The 27650-nt window shown below is 38.5% G+C and overlaps 1 protein-coding gene across 3 annotated transcripts in view; it reads right to left on the bottom strand.

Annotated features, from left to right (window-relative positions):
• LBR (lamin B receptor) overlaps nt 1-25996 on the bottom strand; it is a 59579-nt gene extending 33583 nt beyond the window's left edge. Inside the window, exon 1 of one of the 3 annotated variants that reach the window (XM_074262630.1) lies at nt 25978-25996. The gene's annotated coding sequence lies outside the window, so the exon portion shown is untranslated. Of the gene's footprint in view, nt 1-1076; nt 2225-2824; nt 3010-25977 lie in introns of those variants that run through there. The other 2 variants (XM_074262628.1, XM_074262629.1) reach the window with 2 other exon arrangements.
• Between the last annotated feature and the right edge of the window lie 1654 nt (nt 25997-27650).

Below are 27650 nucleotides of genomic sequence, written 5' to 3'. Positions count from 1 at the left end.
CACAAGTTTACTTTGTTCCCAGAAAAACTTGACTTCAATATACCAATAATTCTAAACTTCTGCTGCACTAAAATAATAAAGTAAAGTCTTTACCTACAGCATGAATTCTTAAACTTTTTGGTGGATGCCTTTGGCAAACCAGATGAAATCTAAAGAGTTTTACTCAAAATAATGCTTTTGAAAAGCATAAAACAAAATACACAGGATTACAAAGAAAACCAATTAAGTTGAAATATAAAGATTTTTTTTTCCCTCATCCAATTTCAGAGAAATATCCCTTAAGGATTCAGATTCCAAATTAAGAATCTTTAATATATAACTTGCCTCCAATTTCAAGAGTAGGCAGACCTTGTTATGGAATTTTTTAAAATGACTATCTTTTTTAAATGCCTGGAGAGCTGAGTAACAAAAAATATCTGAAAAGATACTTAAGTTTAGAGATGTTCAATTCTTAAGTTAAAAGTGGCGCTGTCAAAAATCTATCAGTCAGTGGGAAAGGAGAAAGTCACACTGCTCTCTGAACACCTCTTCTCCAATTCCACATGTTACAGGCTCTACATTTTTATAAGTTTAAAGAACTGGATTAAGCAATAGTGGAAAAATATCAAGGATCCGATAACATTCTGCAATCTGTTATACATTCTAATTCTGCAATAAATGCTTGTCATTCTAAAACATTCTGCCTCATAATTGTCCTTGTAATTTCCTAAGAATGCATCTGACACTGGTTCTAATGCTTAGGATTGATTCTAGAAGTTGGTCTTGTTATATTCTTAACTCCAACCACCAACAAAAGGAAGAATGAAACTAAGAATATTATGATACCATTTAACCTGGTTTTCTTGTTGGATTGCCCAAAGCAAAAAAACTATGCCAGCTATGAAAGGAAAATGGGCAGTAACGTTTACCTATTATTAAAAATAATAATAAAATTGTACATCATTCCCCCCCACAAAACATAACTATTCCATATTATAGTCACTTTATAAAAGGCAAGCAGGCACAGATACAATAAATAATTGCTGAACTGAATGATAACTTGTGACAAGTATCAGAGGTTTAAAAGAGGAAGTTACCTTAGTGTCCATTCATTTGCTGGTTTAACGTTTCTACTCTGCAGTCTGAATGTCCTCTAAGCTCGTATCAATTTCACCAAGTAATCAACTTAAACAGCAAGATCTGGGTGTTATAATCCTTTTGGAACAAGCCGAGCAAGCCCCTGCTAATTAAGCACTTTGCAGCCATTACAACTCTCCTGAACATAACAGCAATTAAAGATCTGCAAACCATTTTCTTCATAACACTCAGTCAACCTTAATTATCAAATATAATTATACCCATTTTACAGATGGAGGGAAAGGAGGCAAAGGCATAGAGATGAAGTGATGTATTCTTTCTCCTCCTCCACAAAGTGTGCTTTAAAAAGTACTTTTCAAAGGTTAAGTAGTATTTGTAACACCATCTCAAGATTTAATCACAGGTATGCATCGTTATGAAATAATAATATAATGAATATGAAGTCTGTCTTCACTGTGTTGGGCGCTGGTGATACAAAGTGACAAAATGTACCTCAAAATGTATTTTCGAAGTTACAAACTCGGCCACAAAACTTGCTGCTGCGTAAGAGCAGAGTCTTTCTTGGCAACAGAGAACCTCACAGCCATCACTAAATTAGGATCTCAAATGCATGGACAAATTCTGCGTTTTTAAGCAGCGTCACAAACTCATGCACACTAACCGCAGTCTAATTAAAACAAAACAAAACCCGAACCTTCCTCATCTCCAGCTCAGGACCTTTTCAGCCTCTCGGACCTGCCTGAAATACTTTTCCCTCCCCATCTGCGCCCCACCCCGCCCCGCTTCTCCATGCTCCTCTAAAAAGCGCCTCCCGCTTATCCGGGATGGATCTGGTTTGCGCTGCAGTTGGGAGGTTCTGTCCCTTTCCTCACAACACGAGGAGCTTCTCGCGGGCAGGAGCAGTCGGCTTTTCTTGGTATCCTCCACATTTAGTGCGATGCCTGGCCCCTAGTTGATGCTAGATTAAATGCGCGCAGTCTTGACTTGACGTAAACACCAAAGACAGGTCAAGCTCCGCGACCACTGAGACCCTCTGCCCCCCAACCCCTGAACTCTTTAGGTGTTTCCAAAGTCAGTGCTTAATTGTCTCCATTCCCACATCACCACCGTCCCCACCCCAAAAAATGCAACTGAAGCCGGTGGCGGGAGCCAGGAAGGCTCGGCCGCTGGAAGAGGCGGCCCGGGAGACAGGGGACCCAGGAAGCCCCCAGCCGCGGAGCGCCGCCGAAATGAAGGGAAAACGTCAGTCCTTTAAAGCCCCACTTCGTCACTTAAAGGCTCCCCGTGGCACGCGCTGCAGCCGAGGGACTGAACCAGACCTGGGGAGAGAAGAGGGCAGAAGACCCTCCCCAAGTCCGTCGGCCCCCTCCCCAGAGAGCGCGAGCCACAGCTACAGGAGACTCAGGGCAACCCGACAGTTTAAACCACCTCGGGGGGAAGGGGGAGAGGGGAGGAACCATCGGCCGGGGGGGTAGGGTCTCTTCCTCCTCCCCCGACTCGTGCTTCCGAGAACGAGGCAGCGGCCCCCTCACCACCATCCCCAGCCCAGGGCCTTCCCGCTGGAGCGGAGGACTCCGGAGCTGCCCCAAGATCCGCTTCGGGACCCAGCTCCGCGCCCGATCCCGGGGGGTAGAGGTCCGGGCGCTGTCCCGGGAGGACAAGAGATGAGTAGCGGCCTCCGGACCCAGCCTGCCCTCACCCGGCCACCCAAGGAAGGGAAGGGGAAAAGAAGAGGAAGGGTCCCAACCTGCAGCCGAGGCTCCTCCGGAGACACAAACAGATCCAAAAAAGTATAGAAAAGTAAATCCGGCAGCGGCGGCGGTTCCGGGCGCGCGACTCGCCTCCAGCCCGCGCTCTCGCGGTCTCGCGCTCCCGCGCTCCCGCGGCGCTCGCTGCCTCCGCCCCTCCCGGGGCGCGCGCGCGCACGCTTCCGCTGTGCGACCCCCCCCCCCCCTCCCCGCTTTCCCTTGCTTTCCCAGTCCCAAAAAAGGTGCAACCGTCCAGTGGCGCCAAAAATTTCGATTGGTCCTTGTCTTCGGTTTGAATCGTCCGCCTTGAAGCCGATTGGCTGATGACTCGTGGCGTGGCCAGGGTGGGGGGGTATCTTTTCTCACTCTCTACGGGCCCCTCCCCAAAAACCCCGCCCTCAACGAGAGAGCCTCCAGCAGCGATTGTAATCTGCGCGGTAGGGCGGAGCCGACGCCGGGGCCGAGCTGGAGCCCTTATTTTGCCCCAGTTTTATCTCGCCTTCGCAGACGCCCGCGTCTGACCCCGGGCAGTCTGTTCTGAACTCCTAGCTCCCCGCCCTGCCTGTTTCCCTCCAGAAACCGCCAGCTCCTCTGGTTTTTCTTTTGTGCTCCCCTGAAAGCTGCCCCCGTATCACTTTAACTCCTCCTGGGGAGTCCAAGCACGTCACGTCACTGGCGGCTCAACTCGGCCCTCCGCCCGAGTTGGGCTAATTTCAGTGACCAGCTCTCCGTGGAACCACTGGACAGACACTCTCGTCCTGAGTTTCGCGTTTCTTTGGCTTCCCGGCCCCTCCCTCATCCTCAATCCTGCTTCTGTCAGGGTTTTCTATGGGGTTATTTTGTTTGATTCCAATGAAAACCTCTCCTAGCTATCTTTCTGCACCAATATGACACCGCATTTAGACCTGTTTGCTGTGCCCAACCCAATTTAAGTAACTAGTAAATCTAGAATCCTCCCAAGATAGAGTATCCAAAAATAGCCCCGGTTCGGGCCGGAGACTAGGCTTCCTAGCCATTAGAATCGGAAGGAACCTAGCAAGTTAAACGAGTTCATTTTATAGATGAAAAAAAATGGAAGCCCACAGGGACTTAAATGACTTTCCCAAGATCAACCTGGTAGTCCAGTAGCAGAGCCAGTATATACTACAACTGCTAATTTCCGTCAAGAAGTAGTTATTAAGCCCCTGCTATGTTTTAAGTACTCTTTAAGTTCTGGGGAAACAGAGGCAAAAAAAAAAAAAAAAAAACACCACTCTCCCACCTAATATACTTTAATTACGTAGTTAGGGAAAGTATGAATTCCCTTCTTTTAGGGCAGCCTAACCTGAAAAAGACAGGACCGCCCTCTTCAGAAGGAGTCTGGACAATTGCAGAGAGGGCTGCAACTTTGTTTCCACCACAAAGGCTCCGATCTTTAGCCTCCTGGTCCATCTTTCCTCTAGGCTGGTAAAGCCGGTTTTTTTTTTTGTTTTGTTTTGTTTTTAATCTTCTCAACATTCCTGTGAGAGTGAACCCATTTCACAGCTGAGTTGTAAAGAAATGGAGGCTCAGCCTAGATAGTTTCCAATTCTGTGAGGATTCTAGACTCCGGACTCTTTATACCACATTAAATGTATAGGAGTATCACGCAGGGCACCAGACACCTTTCGAGTACTTGTAAATATTTTAAAAAGGAAAGATATCGCTTTGCTTTTTGGATCTAGGAGCTCTTACAAATTAGCATAGGGGCGATTTTTTTTTTCTCTTTTAAGTTTTATCTGACCACTTGTTCATGTCTCGTTTTGGCTTGGGAAAAAAAAAATTTTTAATCTTTTTTTAGAGCTGTCATTGAAGTGTAAACGGCAAACAAAGATTCATTTGCGAATGCTTAATGAAAATTTTAATATTTCATATTAAATACATTACTTTCTTCCACAATTTACCAAAATCTACAAAGATCAAGGATGCTATGAGAACAGGTTTCTTCAGTTTTGTCTGACCCTGTCTCTACCCTGGTGTGAGTTTGGAGACCAGGCTTCTTGTCCTAATTCTAAGTAACTAAATGACCGTAAACATTCTTCAGGGGCTTCAGTTTTCCAAATCCAAAACCATGACTGGTTAGCGGGGAAAAGACTGGATTTGGGGATTGGGAGAATTCTGTGTCCAGTGTTTAGCGCTGACACTTGTCGAGCTATGTGAATGTAATTTTTTGAGCCTAAATTTCCCCATCAGAAAAATGAGAATCATAATACTTGTACTACTTTTCATAGTAATTATGAGAAAAGTACGTTGTAAATCTTGAAACTGTGTGTGAATTTTTATTTGTAAAATGAGGGAATTGGGGTTGACCATAGAATTTTGAGCAAGAAGGGGACACACATTAACAGTCCCGTCATTTTGCAGTTGAAAAACTGAAATCTAGGGACAATCTAAGTGATCTTCTCCAAGATTAATCACACACAAAAATGAAGATTTGAACTAGACATTTGATTTGAAAGCAGGGTTCTTTCCATAGTATCACATCCTCTTTCTATCATACTGAACAAGCCTTCATAAGCTAACATTTTACAAACTATTTTAAGTTTCAAATTAAATTGCTTTATCCAATCGCCAAAAAGAAGCAAATTCTAATCATGGTGTGCCTCATTTGTCACAATTGATATATTCCTTAAACCTCTGTAAAAACTTTTTTTTTCATTAAATCATTTAAAATATAAGACTGCTTATTGGTGCTTCTTTGTAGTATGTTTCCTCACAGTCTTTGTCAGAGAGCTAGACTCTGGCTAGTTAATCAATCAATAAACTTTTATTAAGCACTTGCCATCAGCAAAAGGAGGTAAAAGAGCTTGCAATCTAACAAAGGAGACAATTTGCAAACATACAGAGAGCAAATTAAGTGCAGGTTAAGTAGGAAATAGTAAAATTAACAAAGGGACAACATTGGAATTTAGAGGGATTGGGGAAGGCATCTTTTAGAAGGTAGAATTTTAATTGGGGTTTAAAGAAATCGAGGAAGGTTAGAGCTGAAGAGGTATGTTTCAGGTATGGGGGGACAGTCAGAGAAAATGTCTTAGGCACAAGGGATAAACCATCTTGTATGAGGGAAGAAGCAGATACCCTTGTCACTGGATGGAAGAATGTATTTCTAAGAAGATTGGAAAGGTAGAAGGCCGGGGTAGGTAGATGGCACAATGCACCAACACTGGAGTCAGGAGGACCGGAGTTCAAATTCACTCTCAGATACTTGACACTAGCTTTATGACACTGGGTCAAGTCACTTAATCCTGATCGCCTCTCTCTCACACACACACATACACACACACACACACACACACACACACACACACACACACACACACACAAGAATAAAAGAAAAGCTACATTGTAAAGGGTTTTGAATGCCAAACAGGATATTTTGTAATTGATTCTGTAAATGATAGGGAGTTATTGTGGGGACTGGGGTGGGGGATGAGGGGTAAGAGAGGAGAAATTGGACCTAAGCTTTAGAAAGTCACTCTAATGATTTTTTACTACAGAATTAATTGGAGTGGGAAAAGACTTTATGCAGGCAGTGCAGCCCTCCAAGCAGACTACTGTAATTAATCCTAATGTTTGGACTATAAGGGTAGAATTCCCACAAAGCTGGAAAGACCCAGAAAAGGACTTCATTGAATTGGTTTGGCACAAGGGTGATGAATTTTCAAGCCATAGCAACTCTACAAATCTATTTACCAAGTTATAAATGTTTTTGCACTAATGAAATCACAGGTCTTTAAAATTTAAAAGTCTATTATTTAAATAAATTCCAAAGTGAGTCTTTTTAAGGCATAGAATCCTTCTTAAAAGTCAACAACTGTTCCCCCATGTAGTGTTTGATAATTCCCAATTCTTTTATTTAGAGGTATCTTAAATTGAAGCAAACCTGTGCAATGTACCAAATAACCAAAAGTATAATTTTGAGTCAGTGTAATACATCTATATAGACTCCTGTGTGACAGGATTTTCTCAAAAATTCTTTATATTTGTATCCCCCTAACTCAGTGCCTAGCAAATATTATAAGCTTAATAAATCCTTGTTTGATTGATTGGGTTGTGAGAAAGCATGGCATAATGAACAGATAGCTGATCTATAAGTCAGAAATATTGGGCTAAGGGATGGCCTCTGATGCTTAAGTAATTTGTTTTTCAGTGCCTCAGGCAACAAAGGGTACAGCTGATAAACCTAGGGATTTATTAGAAGAAATTGTTTAATCACTGACATCATAACAATTAAATCACCAATCTAGTCCAAATAATAATAATAATAATAATAATAATAATAATAATAATGCATTTGCCTCCTTCCCATATAAGTATGATTTTAATTACTCAGAAGTAGTGACTCATGAAATTAGTAATTCCTCACATAGTATATTACAGACCCCAACCTATTATTTCAAGCTTCTTATTGTGTAGATGATTCCAGTCTTCAAAAGTCTTCAAAAGTTGCTTCAAATATATTTTAACAGATTGATACCGTGTTTCCCCGATAATAAGACCTATCCTGAAAATAAGACACCCACATACTCTTTAATATTCCGCTAAAATAAGCCCTCCCCCGAAAATAAGCCCTATCGAACTTACTATGAAAACGGTCATCATGGTGATCCCCTGCGCTATATGCTGCGTAGCGGTACCTTCAGTAAGCAGCGCCGCCCTCCCCTCCCGGGTGAAACGCACGTCGCGCTCCGAGCTGCATCCAATCAGAGCTGCAGCAGTGAGCGCGTCATCCTCTTCTTCCCTGGTGATTTGCTTGCTGGCGCTACTGAGAGCAGCGCCCCGGAGTAGAGCTGAGATAGGACCATCTAAAAACTCGGTAAGTTCAGTAAGCGATGGAGAATAAAATAAGCACTCAGGGGGCATGATGGAGGCTAAAAGGGGCATGATGGAGGCTAAAATGGGCATGATGGAGGATAAAAGGGGCATGATGGAGGCTAAAATGGGCATGATGGAGGATAAAAGGGGCATGATGGAGGATAAAATAAGCCCTCCCCTGAAAATAAGCCCTCTGGTGTTTTTTAGTCCCAAAAAAATAATAAGACAGTGTCTTATTATCGGGGAAACACGGTAGCATTTAAAACTTGCCACTGAATTGTCTATAATTTTTTGTGCAGTTTTAAATGAAATTATTTAAATTCTTTAGTCTTTTATTCATAATATTAAAACCTCAGTGAGTTTATTTGTGTTTTAGAAATTCTTTCACACTTAAATGTGCTTTTCCAATAAGATGTGACTGTAAAAGACACAATCCATTATAACCAGGAAAGAATGCTTAGCTATGAAAAACAACAGCTGGATAGCCCAGGTGTTACAGTGATATTCCCCAGATAGCAAAAGAATAAGAAGAAGGTCTCTAATGCATTGGCAAGTTTCACCCACAGAGGATTCATGGAAAAAAGAATAAACAAGGCCCACACAAGATAAAAAGGTCTTGAGAGTAAACATGTAGCATCAGAGATGAAAACCCTTTTTGGAATTCAGACTTACCTTTTTTGTAAAGAGAGGGCCTTATACTAAATAACAAAGAATGAAAAGAAAGAAAATAAGCATTTATTGGTATTTACACACATATATTGTATCTAGGTTATATTGTAACACATGTAAAATATATGGGATTGCCTGTCATCAAGGGGAGGGAGTAGAGGGAGTGAGGGGATAATTTGGAAAAATGAATAAAAGGGATAATATTATAAAAAAAATTACTCATGCATATATAATGTCAAAAAATTTATAAATAAAATTTTTAAAAAAGAAAAAGAAAATAAGCATTTATTAAACACCTACTATGTGCCCAGCACTATGCTAAGATCATTACTAGTATCTCACTTGATCTTCAAGATATCTCTGGATAACAGATGCCTCCCCTGTGAGGCAAGCAAAAGATGTGGTTTTCCAAGCATGGTCTGTCAGCTAGTGTCTGAGGCTGCCTTTGAGCTCAGATAGTGACTCCATGGCCAGTGCCTCGTCACCTCTAAATCTATTAAACTTAAGTATATTTTTCTTCTTCTTGACTTTTACCTCAGTCTGATCAAGTGTAATTATTTAATAATTGGAGCAAAAAAGATAAAAATATATAATTGTGGGAGAGAGAGGCAGCACTGGTCCTGGAGTCAGGAAAAACAGAGTTCAAATCCAGCCTCAGCCACAGACTCTACTAGCTGTGTGACCTTGGCAAGAAAAAAAAAATCAGCTTCTTCCTCCAAACCACTAATGTAGATGTGGACCAAAGAAACAGGGAGATGGTTCTGTTCTGGAGAGCCTTGAGTTATTTGGCTTTGGCTAGATCCAAAACAATCAGCTTCAAAAGTCCTAAGTGATTGAATTTTAGTGCTTACAAGGTACAAGTAACCCCCTCAAAAATCTTTTCCATCCAAGTTATTATTGCCTGAAATGTTGTGAAATAGCAACAGATTAACTTCACTGTCTTTATCTCCTTATGCATTATTTTTTTTTTTTTATCAAATCCTTTTCTAAGAACAGATTGGGAGGAGAGAAATACAGTGAAGAAAAGTGTCCCCACCTTCAAAGAACTAAAGATTCCAATTAATTCACTGAGTTTCATAGAGCTGATCTAATATTCCTCTTCCTGGAACAAATCAGCCCATAGGTTGTTTCTTGGTACAACTCATTTCTTAGCTGATTTTTGTGCCTTTGCAGAACTATCCTGCTTATACATAGGAAGCTCTCCTGTGTTTGGGAATCCTTAACTCCCTTCAAGGCTCAGATGAGGGGTTTTTCCTAATCTTCTTCAGGTACCAGTCTCCCAGGACTAAGCAAGCATTTTGAAGGGGGACAGTTGTCAGCATTTTGTTGTTCTTTTTGTATCCCCAGCACCTCTCCTATTTGTCCATTCTCTGCACACAGCCAGCCACAATTTTGGTTCAGATATTCATTTCTTGTCTCTTGTCTGGACTTTTGCAATACTCTCCAAACTGATATCCTTGCCCCTAGTCTTTCTCTTGCTCTAATATATCCTTTTATCCAAGATGATTTTCCTAAAATACAGGTCTGACACATCACAAATTCTAAGGACTCCCTTTGGCAACCTAACTCTTCCCCCACTCTAGCTTTTTAACCTTCTTATACAAACTCTATCATCCAGCTATACTAGTGAGAATGGCTACTACATTCTCCCATCAAGTTCATTTCTGAATGGAGCATAACTCATGGGATGTGTTACCTGCAGCTGTGTTTGCAAGGCACATGGGTGTCTAAGCTGAGCAGGACCACAAGCTGTACTCTATCTTCACCTGATTCTCTTCTAAGAGTCATTGCCTTCTCTTCTTCACTAAGATCCAGAAAGAATAAACACAAGGACAGAAAAAACAACACGGTCATGAATTCCAAGAAATAGAGAACACATACACACACAACTTATTATATCTTTTTTCCTTTCCTTGCCTCTGGGAAAGAGAAACATTAAATCTGTTAGCAATGGTTTAAATTTTCATTGTTTGCATTTGCACTTTGGAAATAAGCAAACTACAAATCAGTTCTTTTATTTCTTGATTTGTTAAACTTAAGAAAATGATGGGGAAAATATTTATATAGATTAAGCCTAAAAGGGTGTAACAAGTACTTTTTTTTTTTTTTAAGAGAGTTGATTGTTAAACATTTACTAAAATACCCCTCCTATGTCCACTTTGTTCCAGCTCAGAGTACAGTCAAAAAAAAAGGCTTTTATTTGCCAAGAAGTGAAAAGAAAACATTCATAGAGGTGTTGTGAGTTCAAAAGAGGTAATGGCTATAAAATATTTTACAAACCTTAAAGCACTACATAAATGCAAGTTGTTGTTGCTCTTGTTAACCTACAGTAACTAGTCCTACATTTCCTTCCCTGAGCTTTCTACTGCCCTCCTGCTAAGCTCAGTCAATGTTTATAGAGCAATAGCGTGTTGGGAAATAGGTAAACACACACACTCACACACACCCAGGGACATATTTTGAAGTTTAATCTGCATTTTCACGTTCTTAAGTCTAGATGCAGTAGTAGTGGATAGAGCACTGGCCCTGGAGTCAGGTAGAGCTGAGTTCAAATGTGACCACAGATATCTACTAGCTATGTGATCATGAGTAAATCATTTAACCATTATTTGTCTTAATCCACTAGAGATAATAGCAAATCATTCCAATCTTTGCCAAGAAAACCCCATGGACAGCATCAGCAATTTATGGTCCAAAGGATCACAAAGAGTCAGACACGACAGAACAACAGCAACTAAAGCTGCCTGCTGGGCTTGAAGTTGAAAAGAACTGAGTACAAATTCAACTTTTTAAGGGGCAGCTAGTTGGCCCAAGGGATAGATTTCTAGGTCTGCAGTCAGCAAGACTTCCTAAGCTAAAATCAGACTTCAGATACTCCTATATCTTTGCCAAGAATACCTCAAATGAGGCCATGAAGAGTCATACATGACTGAAATGGCTGAATAACAAGTCTAGAAAATGAACAAAAGAATAAATAAATCGAGCCCTGATTTGTAGCTCCAATTTCTCAGGTATAAATGTGTTGTGCCAAGATATAGAGACTAGTTGAGAAATACTAATTTTCAATTGGAGAATTTATTAAAGTTGACTTTGGCCACATGGGATTAGCAGCCAAAGCACATGGCCCCAAACAAAAGGACTTATTATAGAGTCTAAAGAAACCAGCAAACAGGTTAGCCAGCTTCCTTATCTGACACATTTGCAACTGTTTGTTAAGGGGATATATCAAAGACCGAGGCTGGGAGAAAGAAGCCTTGCATGAGATTCCGTTCCTAATGTTATGCAAGAAGGAAGGAGACTAGGATCTTTTAAGATGTGCAAAAGGGGTTTTGGGATTTCTGGTCACTTCAAATTCTCAAATCCAGTTTTTGGGAGAAGGGTGTAGGGCTATGGTTGTAACAAATGCTCACATTAAAAATATTACCACAGACCCTGAAGAGAAGGCTTCACCCTGTCTCTGGTCATAGACAACCTGTACAATACACAGTCTGAATAGAGGATAAGATCTCTCTATTACACTGCATCACCTGGTTCTAGTAGTATGGGAGTTGGCAGTAACCAACAACTCTGAGGACTGGGCTCCTACTGATTAGTCTCCCTATTGTAGTAGATCAAAGGCAGTATTTTGAAGGAATAAGTTAGCAGCTGGAAGGAAGGGAAAAGGAGAGAGGAGGGGGAATTGTTGATCACAACTTGTGGAAGATGGGTTGGAGAGGGAAAAGATGAATGGTGGTGATGTTGTTCAGACACGTTCAATTCTTCAGTTCAATTTCTTGGCAAAGATACTGGAGAGATTTGCTATTTCCTTCTCCAGCTCATTTTACAGATGAGGAAACTGAGACAAACAGGGTTAAATAACTCACTTCCAGGATCACATAACTAGTAAGTGTTTGAGGTAAAATTTGAACTCAGGTCCTCCTGCTTCCAAGCAGGGCACCCCTATCTATCTACCTATCTGCTATCAAAATATTGTAGACCCCCTGTTTCCAGAGTTAATGTCCAGCAAGCAGGCTATGCCCTGAGGTTGGCAAAACAACAATTCTTTGCATTCTGAATAATTTAACTCTCTGGCAAAGTATTGCTATACACTGAGGGATTTCCATCCATCACACCTCCTGACACCTGTGCCTATGTAACTGCCAAGTGAACCAAACCAGGTTCTGCTTTCCTAATCCCACCACATTAAATCTGGTTATATAACCTGCTGAAAAAAATCACAAAGGACCCTTACACAACATAGAGAGTGTTTCCACGGGATCCAAGAACACCTGCACTGTCCCAAGTAATGTCAACCATGAAATCTGTGTCAAGATCTTTTATGGGTACTAGCCTTGAGTTATCCCCATCATGTTAAACCCAATTTGGGGGAAGGGAGGAGGGCAATGCTTGCATTTTAAAGCATTTTCTTTGTAATAGTTCCATGAGGCATTTTAGTACAATATACTGCCTCCATAATAGACAATAATAGTCAGTGAGCTGCCTTCCAAATCAGAAGAGTTTAGAATCCCACCTGGAACAACATACTGTGCTTAATCTCTTATCCCCAGGCTATGAAAATTTATAAACTGCAAAAGAGTTGTCTCTAAATGCTGGGAGAATTTCACCTGGAGCTTTTGGCACTAATGAAATCACTGGTAATGGGGGAAATGATTTTTAAATCTTCATTTTAACAGTTGAAGTTCAGAGAGTTTATTTAGCTCGCCCAAGGTCACAGAGCTATTAAGTAATAAACCCAGAATTCAAACCCATAATTTCTCATTCCAAGCGCAGTGTCCTTTCATCTGTGACTGGGTGGAGATCAATTTAGTTTAATGTTAAAGCCAAATTTATAATCCACTGTTCTAGGCCCATCATACTGGGCAAAAGAATCGTAAAGAGTTAAACTCAGCTCTCTTCTCTCTGGAAGACCAAAAGCACATAATCGAGGGTTTTCATTTTTGAGAATATTAAATGAACAGAATCCTTGACCTTCTAGTGCAAGACTGTTTCCTTAGCATAGGTTTTGCTATAAGCCTAACAATGCAGTTCTTCAGTTTAGCTGAAAGCATTAGTACTCAGAACTCATTATGGCATCTATTATCATAGGATTTTGCCCAGAATACAATCTTAAAGAAAGAAGAGAGTCACTGAACCCCCTCTCTCTCTATCTCTCTCTCTTTTTTTTTAGGCAGAGAAGAAAACATTAAAAAAGCTTAGATAAGCAGTATAGCTTTGAAAACTACAGTTTGAATTTATTATATATATATATATATATATATATATATATACTTAAAAAAGAAAAGAAACTTGTACATGATAGAAATCTACAGTTTCCTGTACAATCCCTTTTTTCTGTTATACTATAACAACATCTATTTTATTTGGTATTTGTTAAGTTCAGAATAAAAAAAAATTAACTTAATTGAAAGTTCCCTAGACAACTATGGAAATTAGATGATATCCCTTCATGAATTAAGACAAATCACATTAGACTTTTATTCCTCAGTTTCCTTATTGCTTATAAACTTACTGAATTTCAGAACTAAAAAAGAGCTAGGATATATAAAACCATAGTTTTAGAGCTGGAAGGACTTTTGAGATTATCTAAATCATCCTCTTCATTTGATGAGGAACCAGAAGAGTTACGTAACAGGTGGTGAGTGACAGATCTGAGTTTTGATCTGAGGTCCTCTGACTTGGCCAATGATCTCTCAACTCTTACTTACTCAAATCCAATTCACAAACAGGTCAAGACTTCACTTTTGCAATGTCATTGGTCCTCTTCAAGATCCAAGGACAAATAACAACAATAGATCATTGGTGGATAGTGTCAGACCTGGAATCAAGAAGTCTTCCTGAGTTCAAATCCAGCTTTAGATGCTCACTAGCTGTATGACACTGGGCAAGTTACTTAACTCTGTCTGCCTCAGTTTCCTCATCTGTTAAATGAGCTGGAGAAGGAAATGGCAATTTACTCCAGTATCTCTGCCAAGAAAACCTCAAATGGAGCCATGAAGGGTCAGACACGAGTGACTAGTTTCTACAAACTCTGGCTACAAACCCAGCATTTTTTTCAGTCCCAGTTCCTTATTTACAGATTGAGACCCAAAGAGTCTCCTACACAAAATTAGCAAGCTAGTGAGTTAGTGCTTGACCTGTGACTAAACACAGGACTTTCCCCTCCCACTTGTACCATTAGGCTGGTGTTCCCTTTTTCTATATAGCTTGCATTAAGCCAATAAAAACAGAAGAAAACAGACACTTCATTTGGGTGAGTCCCATATTGGTCTCTTGGGGAAGACTGTCCTAAGCTGACAAGCCTAAGAGGTATCACCTATTAGAGTCTGAATACTCTCCACTTTCTCTTGTCCCCCACATCTAATCAGTGGCTAAGCTTCTATCTGTTCTACCACTATAACATCTTTTCCCCTCCACTGATTAGACTACCCTTCTCATACAGACTCTCATCACTTCTTGTCTAGATCCCTGAAATAGCCTACAAAATGTTCTTATTACTTCTGTCTCTCCCTCAGTCAATTGGATACCAAAGTTATATTCCTAAAACTCAAGTGTAACTATGTTGCTCCTGTGCTTTAAAGAGAAGTGATTCTATATTTCCTCTCATGTAAATAATGAACATGACCTGGACAGTAGTGGGGTATAGAAGGACCTGGTGTGCGGTGGTCCATTAGGTTAAGAAGAATCAGACATGACAATCAGATTCCTTTGTTTATCATTGAAGGCCCTGCTATTCCTAATACATCAAACTCTATCTCCTTTTCTGTATCTTTGGGCAAATTCACCTGTAATTCCCTTCCTTCTAATATCTATCTCTTAGAAACTCTCCCTTCCTTCAAAGCTTCAACTGGTACATGAGGCCTTTCTTCAAGAAGCTAATGCATTTCCACAATTTCCTCTGATTTACTCTGCATGTTTTGTTTTTGTTTTGTTTTTTTGTATTTACTTACCTGTATTTATATTATTTTCCCTAATAAAATGTAAGTTCAATATGTAAATATGTTTTTATGATTTCAAATGTACAATTGATATCAAATTCCTTGCCTTCTCAAGAAGTAGAGAGAGAATGAGAGGTAAGGAGAGAATTTAGAACTCAAACTTTTGAAAAATTATTGTTCAAAAAATTTAATTGGGAAATGTTTTAAAAATAAATAATAATTTTAAAAAATCTTCTTGAGGACAGAGACTGCTTAATTTTTGACATTATGTCCTGAGCTCCTAACAGTTCCTAGCATATAGTAGGCAATTAATAATGCTTATTGATTTTTGATTGATCTGAGGACCTTCTAATCTCTATTCTGTTGTCACTGGGAGTAGCAGAGAACTAGGTAACAAGTATTCAAGAAGTAGATTTAGGAATGATGGCACAGAAAGAAAATGGCCTAAAACTGAGTGATATTCATTCCATTATAACTGGAAACTAAGTCCCAATTTTTAACTATTAAATCTTACCTTCCTTTAAGATTCTGCTGAAGCCTTATCTCCTCCACAAAGCCTTCACCAAGTACTACAACTCACAGTAAATTTTCCCTCCCTGAACTCCCACAATGCTTAATTTGTTTTGGTGCTTAATTCCTTTATTAATTATTTAACTTTCTTGTATACATCTTATGTAGCAACTGGACAGATTCCCTAACTTACCCATAAGTCCTTCTACATAAGACAAGTTTCTTTTTCTTTCTTTCTTTTTTTTTAATAATTTATTATGCACTTTAATTTGTATTTTTTTAAATTTTGACTTCCAAATTTTCTCTCTCCCTCCAATCCTTTCCCTACCCATTAAGAAAGCAAGTGATATAATATTAATTATATGATATCAATTATACATACAAAATCATTCAAAATGTATTTCCATATTAGTTATATCACAAAGCAAACAAGAAAAAAAGAAGAAAAATAAAGTGGGAAAATTATACTTCAATTTGCACGTAGAGTTCATTAATTCTGTTTTTAGAGGTAGATATCATTTTTCATCATGAATTCTTCAAAACTCTTCAAGACAAGTTTCAAAGTACTTTTTAAGTCTGCAAAATCACTAAAAAAAAAAAATCAGCTCCACAAGTCCCCAATGATTTGTTTGCTTTTTTAAGTTGGGGCATATTATTCCACAAATGTATATACATCAATGAGAAGAGCATAGTCATGGAAAGACCAACAAAGGAAAAATGCATGACCAAGGCACAAACATGAAAACATGCTGCCAGAGCACATATGTAAAGAGGTAATTCATGCGTCTGACACTACAGGTCCAGTGGTGTGTCATCCTGCTAGCCCTCTGTGCATGCTCCCCATTGTTCTCTCATAACACATTGTCTCTGCTAGATATTGATCCCTGCTAGGATCTCATGCAAATGAATGAGTAAAGAGGGAAGTGCAGGAACAAAAGCTAATTTCTGGGAGCAAAATCATTTTTTTTCTCTAGAATGGCCATATTATATGCATTTGTATCCAGCAAACTCTTCCAGGAATTAAGTTCCATACTAAAATCATCAATCTATTAAGATCCTTGAGAGTAGGAATTGTGCCTGAGTCTTCTAGATAGTCACTCTATTAATACTTATTGAATTAAACTCTTTCCATCCAACAAAAATGTCATGGGGGTTGTATTAACAATTGAGGAATGAAGAAAAGTTTCAGTATTTTTAAAGTATTACCTGATCTTTTCCTGGAAGGAAGGGAGTTAGAGATTCCAAGAGGTGGAAATGGTGCACCAGTCAAATTATATGAAATGTATCTGAAGAAATAGGTCAGAGACAGGCTATAAAAAAAGAGCTTTTTTAAGTATCAGAGAAGTATTTCATCTTAAAGACAAGAGGCTAAAGCTTCTCATGTGCAGACTCTATTCCTTAAAAACTTTGGCAGTTGTGTGAAGGATAACCTGGAGAGAAAAGAAACTCAGCTCAGTACAAATAGGGAATGATTAGGAACAGTTTGGAGGAGAAGAGGAATAGTTGATGTAGTGGATAGAGCACCAGCCCTAGAGTCAGGAGGACCTGAATTCAAATGTGACCTCAGACACTTAATGCTTCCTAGCTGTGTGACCTTGGACAAGTCACTTAACCCCAATTGCCTCAGGGAAAAAAAGAAAAGAAATGGAAGAGAAGGGAATGAAGAACAATGCATTTGGGTGTTCTGAACTTGATGGACTGGAAAGATGGTGGTGTCCTTAAACAGAATTAGGGCCATTATGAAGAGGAGTGGGCTCATGGTGACAGATAATGAGTTCTGTTCTAGACATTATGAATCTGAGATGCCCATGGGATATCCAAAGGTATCCAAAGACATTTTGATTCCAAGTTCGAGACAGAGGGTAAGGGATGGATATGAAAACTTGAAAGACATCTACATAAAGATGAATATATGGAAGCTAATGAGAGCACCAAGAGAACAAGACCCAGGATAGAGCCATTAGGGTCAACCATGCAGCAGGAGTGAACCACTGTACCTCTTGTTTCCCTACCAAGCAAAATAACCTTTGAATGGAAAAGAACAGAACAAGAGTAAGGCAACATTTGCCTGCCCTTGATGAAGTCAAGCCACTTTGTCCAGATGAACAGCAACCTTGGGGACTGATAGATGTGGCAGATGTGATTATTGAAATGTTACAGAGAACAGAGGAAGGATGTATGACATCCCAATTTTTTTGAAGTAACAGAATAAAATCTGCAAGCTTGATTTCAATTCCTGGGAAAATTCTATAATATATTATTAAGGTGATAGTGAACATCTAGATAAGAGAGTGGTGATCACAAAGGGCCAACATGGCACCATCAAGAACAAGTCACACCAGACTAACTTCATTTCATTCTTTAAAAGGATAACTTAACTACAAAGGAATGTGATAGTTTATAAATGTATTTAATTACATAATTCACCTAGATCTTAGTTTAGCAGAATTAATATACTTCCTCCCATGCCTTTGCTGAGGAAGGAATTTCACAAGTATGGAACACTACATATATTTTCAGATTTTTTTTCTTTTTTCTTTTTTCTTTCTTTTTCTTTTTTCTTTCTTTTTTTTTTGCATGCATTGATTGATTGTGCTGCTTGGCTTTTTTCTTCAAAAAAATTCCATGTTATATGGGATGACTCTTTGAGTAGGGAAAATGGGAAGAATACAGGGAGAAATTTAGCCAATATAAAAACAAAATATCAATAAATCTCATTTAAAAATAAATAAAATAGAATATCTCATTTTTTTCTTATGAATAAGGACCAGACAGTAGCCCCCCTCTTACCTTTCTAATCTTCACATCCCTTACTACTCTACCACATACTCTTCAAACTAATGACACTGGTTTTCTTGCTGTTCCAAGAACAAGAAACTCCATCTCTCGACTCAGGACATTTTTCCTGGCTATCCTCCAAAGTTGGAGAAGAGAAGGAAATACATAAGATCTTTCATCAAATATTTTTTAAAAACTATCAGGTGGAACAGAGAATAAATTTGTTAATTGACCCAAAAGAGCAGAACAAGGAACATTAAGTAGAAAAAGCAAAGAGGAAATTTTAAATTTGGTGTAAGGAAAAGCTTTCTAATAATTATAGCTCTTTAAAAGTGGGAGTTGTAGAGGTATCACTTCACATCTCTCAGATTGGCTAATGTTACAGAAAAGAAAAATGATTAATGTTGGAAAAGATGTGGGAGAATTGGGACACTAATCCATTGTGAGTGGAACTGTGAACTGATCCAACCATTCTGGAGAATAATTTGGAACTTTTCCCAAAGGGCTATAAAATTGTGCCACTATCAGATTGTTTTCTGTCTTGGGGAGGGGGAAGGGAAAGGAAGGAAGGAGAAAAAATTGGAATTCAAAATCTTACACAGAGGAATGTTGAAAACTACCTTTATATGTAATTGGGGGAAAATATTAAATAGGAAATAAAAGGTTTTAAAAAGTGGGAGTCAGTGCTTTCCTTCTCACTAGAGGTCTTCAGGCAAAAGCTAGATAGATGTCTGTGGTAGAAACAGTTCAAGTATGTTTTCGACTAGAAGTACACTGAGATTCTCTTCCAAGTCTAAAGTTCAGTGATCCCATGACTTCTAAAGTCTCTTGTAAGGCTTTACAATAGAACTTGAGGGTATTCTATTCACCTTTTGGTAAGAGAAATTTCTAAAGCTAGAAAACAGTCTAAAAACCATTATCCAAGTTATATTTTCTGAATTTTCCAAGTTCAGTTTTACATCTTTTTTAAAAAGACTGCTTAATCATAACATTGAAATACTGAGCTACACACACAGTGCTATTTGGAGGGAGGGTAGAAAATTCTACATCAATGCTATGCGAACAAAAGATGAAATTCTGAAAAACTAAGCTACATGACATTTTTTCTCTCATAGGGTCTCAATTCTAAATCATGTGTACTGGAAGTTTGCACACTGAGTTATTGTAAGACTTCATTGTATTCCTCCTGAGGTTCACATTTCCTGGGCATTTGGGTCATTTCCTATTATGAAATTTGTTGAAAAGGTTTGTGGGGTTTTTTAAAAGCTAAATTATGCATTTTTTTTCCTTTTTAAAGATCTATTCTACTGAGTATTGAGATCACAAATAAAGAAGCTTGTAAGTAATTAGAATTAGCTCTGTTGTCACCACTCCTTTTAAATTATCTATGATTGCTGAATAATTTAAAACATAAGGCTGATTGAGACATCAGGAAACCTAAGCAACAATGATTCAATAATGTTGCTCATTCTGAGCTACTATGGCTATTGTGAAAAATCAGATAAAAGTACAGGATACTTTCACAAAAAAGGAAATACAAAAACAAAAACAAAAAACCAAAAACCCCAACACTTTTTTTAATGGCTACAGATAAAGCAATAGGTTAGAAATAGAGAACAATGTCTACTAGCATATCCTCTGTTCCAAAGTATATCACTGGACCAGGGGTTTCAGTGCTGGCTTGCTATAAAGCCTTTGACAACCTAGCTCTGTCTTAGGAAAAAGTAACAGTAGATTTTATCATAAAGTCCTACCTGCTTATTGTTAAAATAAATTTTCTTTCCCCACAGTCTCTTCCCTTATATCACTTCTGATATCACTTCTGATTTCAGTCCCTATTTGCATTTCTGGGCTACATACCACCTCCACTCATGAGGATTTCCTTTACCCTAATATCACATCCTCTCCAGTCTGGTACACAAGTGGAATGTACCAAGGGAGGCCCTTGAACAACATTTCAGGTATTATATTCCTTCTCATGACTTCTGCTACATAACATCACTCATTCATCTCCCCAAAACATGCTCTTTTATATGAGCTAGAGGCAATTCAGGTAAGGAAGCTATACTCAGATACATCAACTCAAGGTGTCCTCAATGTCTATCCTTATGGAATATCCTTTTTCTCTTATGGCAAAAAAAAAAATTCTTGTTAACTATTGAATGATCTGTTACATAGCTAGTAAGTGTCTGAGACTAAACTTGAACTTAGTTCTTCCTAACAATAACTTCCAAAAGTGCTTTAATACTAGGTATAGTTTTAGAGTGTTGTACTCAGAACAAGGTGTACAAAAATTTTATAAACTTTTTTTAATTACAGTTAATAGAATGCCTGGCATCAGGAAGACTCATCTTCAAGAGTTCAAATCAATCTCAGACATTTCCTAGTTGTGTGACCCTGGGCAAGTCACTTAACCGTGTTTGCCTCAGTTTCCTCATCTATAAAATGAGTTAGAGAAGGAAAAGGCAAACCACTCCATTATCTCTACCAGGAAAATCCCCAATGGGATCATAAAGAGTTGGACATGACTGAAACATCACAGTTTCTCCTAATCTTTCCATTGTCAACACATATTCCTCTAGATACTTTATCCTGTCTTCTCCTTCCTTGTCATCGTTACACTTCTCATGTTATTTTATATACTTCAGGAAGATCTGGGCATCGTACACGAGACTTCACAACAAATTGTCTTATAGCTGCTAACAGCAAATACATCTTCCAGCATCCATTTCCTCCTCTGAAACTCAGCTGGAACCCCCCTATTGTTCTACTGGCATCTGCTGACCCAACCACACCTCAGTAAGTGTTTTTGCTTTTGCTTTTTAAATGTGAAAAAACAATGTTTTGTTACAGAAGCCTTCCCTTCCTATTTTATACCCCCTCCCCCAATCTGGAAATTGTCCTGGATTGGGTCACTGAGGGGTATTTTATAGAGTATTAATTTTCCCAATATTTTACTTTTCAAATGTTCTTTAGTCATTAATGTGTGTATTTGCCTAATTTTTAAAAATGTTCTTTAGTCATTGATATGTGTACCAAATTATTCTCCATCCCCAAATAGATTATAAGCTTCTTTAGAGGTGGGATCATGTCATAGGATTACAGAGATCAAGCTGGGAAGGGAACTTAGAGGTAATTTAATTCAACTGTTTCATTTTACAGATGAATAAAAAGAGCTTCAAAGAGATTAAAGAATTTGTTCAAGTTCACACAAGCAGCATAGATTATTAGATTAATTGGGATCTCCTGACCCCATAGGAGTGAGGGTGGTCCTCAACATGTATTTTTGACTTACTATCTAGTATTCTTCATAGCTGTTAGTGGTGGGCTAACACTGGAATATTTAACAGTCCAGATTTAATGTTGAAATGATAATAAATACCTGGAAGTCATTGAAATACTAACACAGAAGGTTTACTTAGCACTAACACAGCAAAGCAATGCAACAAGGATATAATGAAACAGCTTTGGGAGAAGTTAAGCCGACATCTGTTCAATAGGACATGGTACAGTGATTCGGAGGGTCTTTAAATATCCAATTATGAAGACCTTTTATGCCTCTAGGTGACTAGAATGCCCCAGGGACATTCTACAACCAGGGGCCACTGGGAAGCTGGGTAAAGAGAAACACAGCTTAAGCCTTGCCCCACTCGAACCAATCAAATCCTGGCTTTAGCAATTTTTTTTTTTTAATTTTATAATTATAAAAAATTTTTTGACAGCACATATGCATGAGTAATTTTTTTATAACATTATCCTTTGTATTCATTTTTCCAAATTTTCCCCTCTCTCCCTCTACTCCCTCCCCTAGATGGCAGGTAATCCCATACATTTTACATATGTTACAATATAACCTAGATACAATATATGTGTGTAAATACCATTTTCTTGTTGCACATTAAGTATTAGATTCCGAAGGTATAAGTAACCTGGGTAGATAGACAGTAGTGCTAACAATTTACATTCACTTCCCAGTGTTCCTTCTCTGGGTGTAGTTGTTTCTGTCCATCATTGATCAACTGGAGGTGAGTTGGATCTTCTTTATGTTGAAGATATCCACTTCCACCAGAATATATCTTCATACAGCATTGAAGTGTACAGAGATCTTCTGGTTCTATTCATTTTGCTCAGCATCAGTTGATGTAAGTCTCTCCAGGCCTCTCTGTATTCCTCCTGCTGGTCATTTCTTACAGAGCAATAATATTCCATAACCTTCATATACCATAATTTACCCAACCATTCTCCAATTGATGGGCATCCATTCATCTTCCAGTTTCTAGCCACTACGAAAAGGGCTGCCACAAACATTTTGGCACATACAGGTCCCTTTCCCTTCTTTAGTATTTCTTTGGGATATAAGCCCAATAGCAGCAATGCTGGGTCAAAGGGTATGCACAGTTTGATAACTTTTTGGGCATAATTCCAAATTGCTCTCCAGAATGGCTTTAGCAATTTTAAGGAAAAAATTAGCCTAATCTATTTGGGAAGAATAGGAGGAGCCCTGGTAGATATTGATCCTCTCCTATTAGCCATGCTTATTAAAATGTTATTCCTAATAAAAATTTTTTTAATTATAAGAACTAGGTGAAAATAATTTATTTGGTATTTTATTTTCCTCAGATACATGTAAAAACAATTTTCAACGTTTGTTTTTAAAACTTTGAGTTCTAAATTCCCTTCCTTATTCCCTCCCTACCCCCATCACCTCACTGAGAAGTCAAGCAATTTGATGCATGTGTAGTCATGCAAAACGTTTCTATAATAGTCGTATTGTAAAAGAAAACAGACAAAATAAACAAGAAAAATAAAGTTTAAAAGTATAATGACATAATTGTAACCCTTGTGTTTGAGGTTCACATATGATAATGAAAGGCTTGGGTATACTTTGGGGAATTTTTTATTTTCTCTCAGCCCACTCCTCCAGACACTCTGGGAACTTCAATAGGATAATACTAAAGGTATTGTCAACAAATTCCCTTGCAAACACATGGATCACAAGGCTCAGAGAATGAACAGGTTAATAATACATAGAAGTCAGAGGAAACAATTAAGACTCCTTCATAATTCATGGGAAGTAACAGCCCCAGCCCACGATTGGGCTGTCTCAGGGCCTCCCTGCCTCAGAGTAGTGCCATGGGAAGGCTCCCTGGAGTCACTGTTTCTGACGGGCTCCTTGGCGAGCACCCCATTCTGTGGCTCTGGTAAGTGTCCTTGGCACTGTTCCTCATCGTCCCTTGGGCTTTCAGCCCTCAGTGTTACCCTCAGCAGATGTCATGGTCCTCTCTACCACTTCCTGTTGTGGTTCCTCCTCTGCCCTCTGTATACCACTGTAATGCCCGCAGTTCTCTAACAGATGATCTCAGTACCAGCCACTGGAAGAGTTTATGCAGCCAGTTAGGAGCTGCTGAAAAGACTAACTTAAAGAAACAGGGGTCGTTTTTTCCTCCACACTTTCCTCCAGTCCTCAAAATGTGGATAGGCTTCCTGAGGACAGAGAATCCCATTTTATTTACCTTTCTGTCTCCTTCATAGTTTTACACAATGCTTTGCATATATATTTGGTACTTACTAATGCATAAAGTATTTTTTTTAGGGGCAGCTAGGTGGTTTAGGGAATAAAGTGCCAGTCCTGGAGTCAGAAAGACTCTTCCTGAGTTCTAATCCAGGCTCAGATACTTACTAACTGATTCTGGGCAAGTCACTTAACCCTGTCTGCCTCAGTTTCTGCATCTGTAAAATGAACTGGAGAAAAAAAAAACAGATCACTCCAGTATCTTTGCCAAGAAAACCCCAAGTGGAATATATGTCTGCCCAGATTGCATGTACCTTCGGATTCTAATGTTTATTGTACAACAAGAAAATGATATTCACACACATGTATTGTACCTAGACTATATTGTAACACATGTAAAATGTATGGGATTGCCTGTCATCGGGGGGAGGGAATAGAGGGAGGGGGGGTAATTTGGAAAAATGAATACAAGGGATAATATTATAAATATATGTATATATAATAAAAAATTAAAAAAAAAAAAAAAAGAAAACCCCAAGTGGGATCATGAAAAGTTGGATGTGACTGAATAGCAATAAAGATATAAGATTTAGAGCTGGGAGGGACATTAGAGAATATCTAATCTTAACTCCCTTAAACAAAAGGAAATTGGGGCTCTAACAAGTCAAATGACTTGACAATGTTAATATAGAAAGAAGCAACAGAGCAGAGATTTGAACCCAGATTTGCCAACTCCAAATCTTTTTTTTCCCTCTTTTCACTATAGCACTATGTCTCATCAAGCACCAAGCAAGTTGATGGATTCATTAGCCAATAGATAGAGCAGAGTGCCTGAACTGACCGTATCCAGCAAAAATGATCAGCTTAACTAGTCCTGGGGAATAACTAAATTCTTTTAATTCAACTAACCAACATGATGGCAGAAAGAATGGCTCAAATGAGACAAAATAAACCAACCACTATCCAAAATTTAAAATAGTATGTGGATCTCAGCTCTTAAAGACAGTGGCTCAGGAAATAAAGAGCTGCCCTTAGAGTCCCAAAGACTTGAATTCAAATGCTACCTCTGGCATATAGCAGTTCAGTGACTCTGAGCAAGCCACTTAATCTGCTCATGTCCTAGGCAACTTTCAAAGAACTATAAATTAAAGAGAAAGTACCATCTGCATTGGTAAAAGGAGTTTCCCCTTCAGGAAGTTTTCTCTATCAGAAAAATCATGGGTCCATTATCTATCCCTTATTTGTCTAGATGTAATTTCACTAGTGTAGAGAGCTCCCTAGTATGACAATTTTGTCCACTTATGTCTTAGGAATTTCCTGTTCTCTAAATATTTAAAGGATTTGCTTTTAAACCCACAACTAATTTCTGTCAAAGGTGGGATTAGAACCAAGACTTCTTCACTCCAAGATTAACCTTCTATCCATTATTCTAAACTAGCTGTGTTGCCTTTCCAACAATTATTAGAATGGAAAAGTGGTCTCACTTAGTCTTTGATTACCAACTGAATTAAAAGGAAAAAATATTTTAGTGCCCAGTCAAATGCAGATTAGAAGGCAGCTTTTCTAACCTTTGAAAATACTTAGGATTTCTGGACTTGGGGGCCATCAAGTAATCAGGAAACACCAGTGCCAAAAGAACAAAACTCCTTCCAAAAGGAGAAATGAGATTTCTGACATTTCATTTCCCCACATGCCCCAACAACGATCCATACCATAACACTTTTTAAAAAAAAAATTAAAGCTGTTTATTTTCAAAACATATGCATAGGTAATTTTCAACATTCACCTTTGCAAAACTTTGTGTTCCACATTTTCTTTTCCCTCACTTCCCCCTCCCCCCTCCCCTAGAGGTCAAGAAATCTACTATACCTATAACTTTTCAAAATATAAAAAACTGACTTAAGAAGTGCCTTACCCCAAGACTATAGATGAAGGTCAAGGTAGAGCTTTCCTTTAACCAGCTTATAGCTGCATAGTCTTATAGTCATATTTTCCCTCAGAGAGAAAGAAAGCTCATCTTTATAGCATGAGGGCCTGAGTTCAACCTTGGAGTACAGCAGTTCAGATCTTTAACTCTGCCTTTGACTCTGCCCTAGGTATAAACTATAACTTTTTGGTTACACCTGTGGTAGCTTGATTAGATTTGCACTTTGGTGACTCAAGGTCTAAGTCAAAAGGTAACTAGGTGTCAGGTGTCTCATTCAAGTTTTAAAAGGCCTATTGGCTACTTTAAAAGAAAATATTTGGATTGTGTACCCAGGTGTCAACTGTTAGAAGAATAAATTAATCATTGATCCTTTTCCTAGGCTCCCTCTGCTGGTATGAATAGCAGTGACTGCAGAAAAGAGCAATTTTTAAGCAATTCTAAAGTTTGTCATTGTGTGTGAGAAACTGGATAGTTTATATCCACAAGGAGAAAATACGGAATGAAGAACAGAAAGGGGAGGGGGAGACATTTGTAGTCTGATGGAAGTTTCCCACTGAAATATTAGAGTTGAAAGGCAGATCAAAATTGAGTCCTATCCTTGTGAGTAAAATACAAGACCTGTTCTGCTCGTTTCTATGTTGTTGTATTTTTTTTCCTCCTCAAGAGTGTGAACCGTGTGCATTGTTTACAGATGGTGTAAAGTCTGGGAAAGTGTCCAAGAACTTTATCTTTTCCACCAGCTTTCACAGATGGAATAAGAACTACAATCTTTTGGCAGCTTTGTTTAGATTTCTTTCAGGCTCAGTATGCACCTGAGGAGTTCAAAGAAAAAAATAAATAATAGGAGTTTCTTGTTTTCTGTTCAAATCGGCTAAACAGAGGAGTAGTCACTTTTAATTCTTTGTCCCAACCCCCACCATGCCTTCTTCATCCTTCATCCCTCTTCTCTATCTCAAAGGAAAATTATGAAAAAATCAAAAATCATTCATTGTTAAAGAAATCTATTTCCTACAATGTTCTAGTTGATATTGAAAGTTGATAGTTGAAAATCAGTAAAACTGATCAATTTAAAAAATCATACCTTATTAACAATGTTCCACACACATGGATTACCACATCTCTAAAGGAAGGAGGGAAAATTTCTTCCATTGCCTCTTATTGGGGCCAGGTTTATATGTTGTAATGTTTCAACATTCATTTTCAATTGTTTTGTGGAAAATATTCTTTCCATTTGCAGTCATCATGTATATTTTTTTTCCTGGCTCTTCTAACTTCTTGCATCAGCTCATATAGGTCTTTTCGTACTTTTCTGTATTCATCATATTTTTCCTTTCTATTTCAGTACCATAATATTTCATTGCTTTTATGCATCACAATTTGTTTAACCACTCCCCAGTTGATGAACATCTACTCTGTTTCTAGTTTTTTTCTATCAGAAAAAGCACTGCTATGAATAGTTTGGTATACATATAAGACACCTTTATTTGTTGTCAGTGATCTCCTTGGAATACATGCCTAATTGCTTCTCTTTTAATACTAATGTAATCCAAGGACCAGTAGCCACCAAGTTCAATATCTGAGCTCATATGGAACAGGTCTGATCTTGGGAGCTAACCCAAAGAAGGTAATTTTTCTCTTTCGCTTATTTCCCCAATTTGGTG

The sequence above is a fragment of the Sminthopsis crassicaudata genome, chromosome 4 (genome assembly GCF_048593235.1).
Source record: "Sminthopsis crassicaudata isolate SCR6 chromosome 4, ASM4859323v1, whole genome shotgun sequence".
In the NCBI taxonomy this organism is placed as follows: Eukaryota; Metazoa; Chordata; class Mammalia; order Dasyuromorphia; family Dasyuridae; genus Sminthopsis; species Sminthopsis crassicaudata.
The sequence above is the reverse complement of the archived record's forward strand: the minus strand, read 5'-3'. Positions and strand labels throughout refer to the sequence as shown.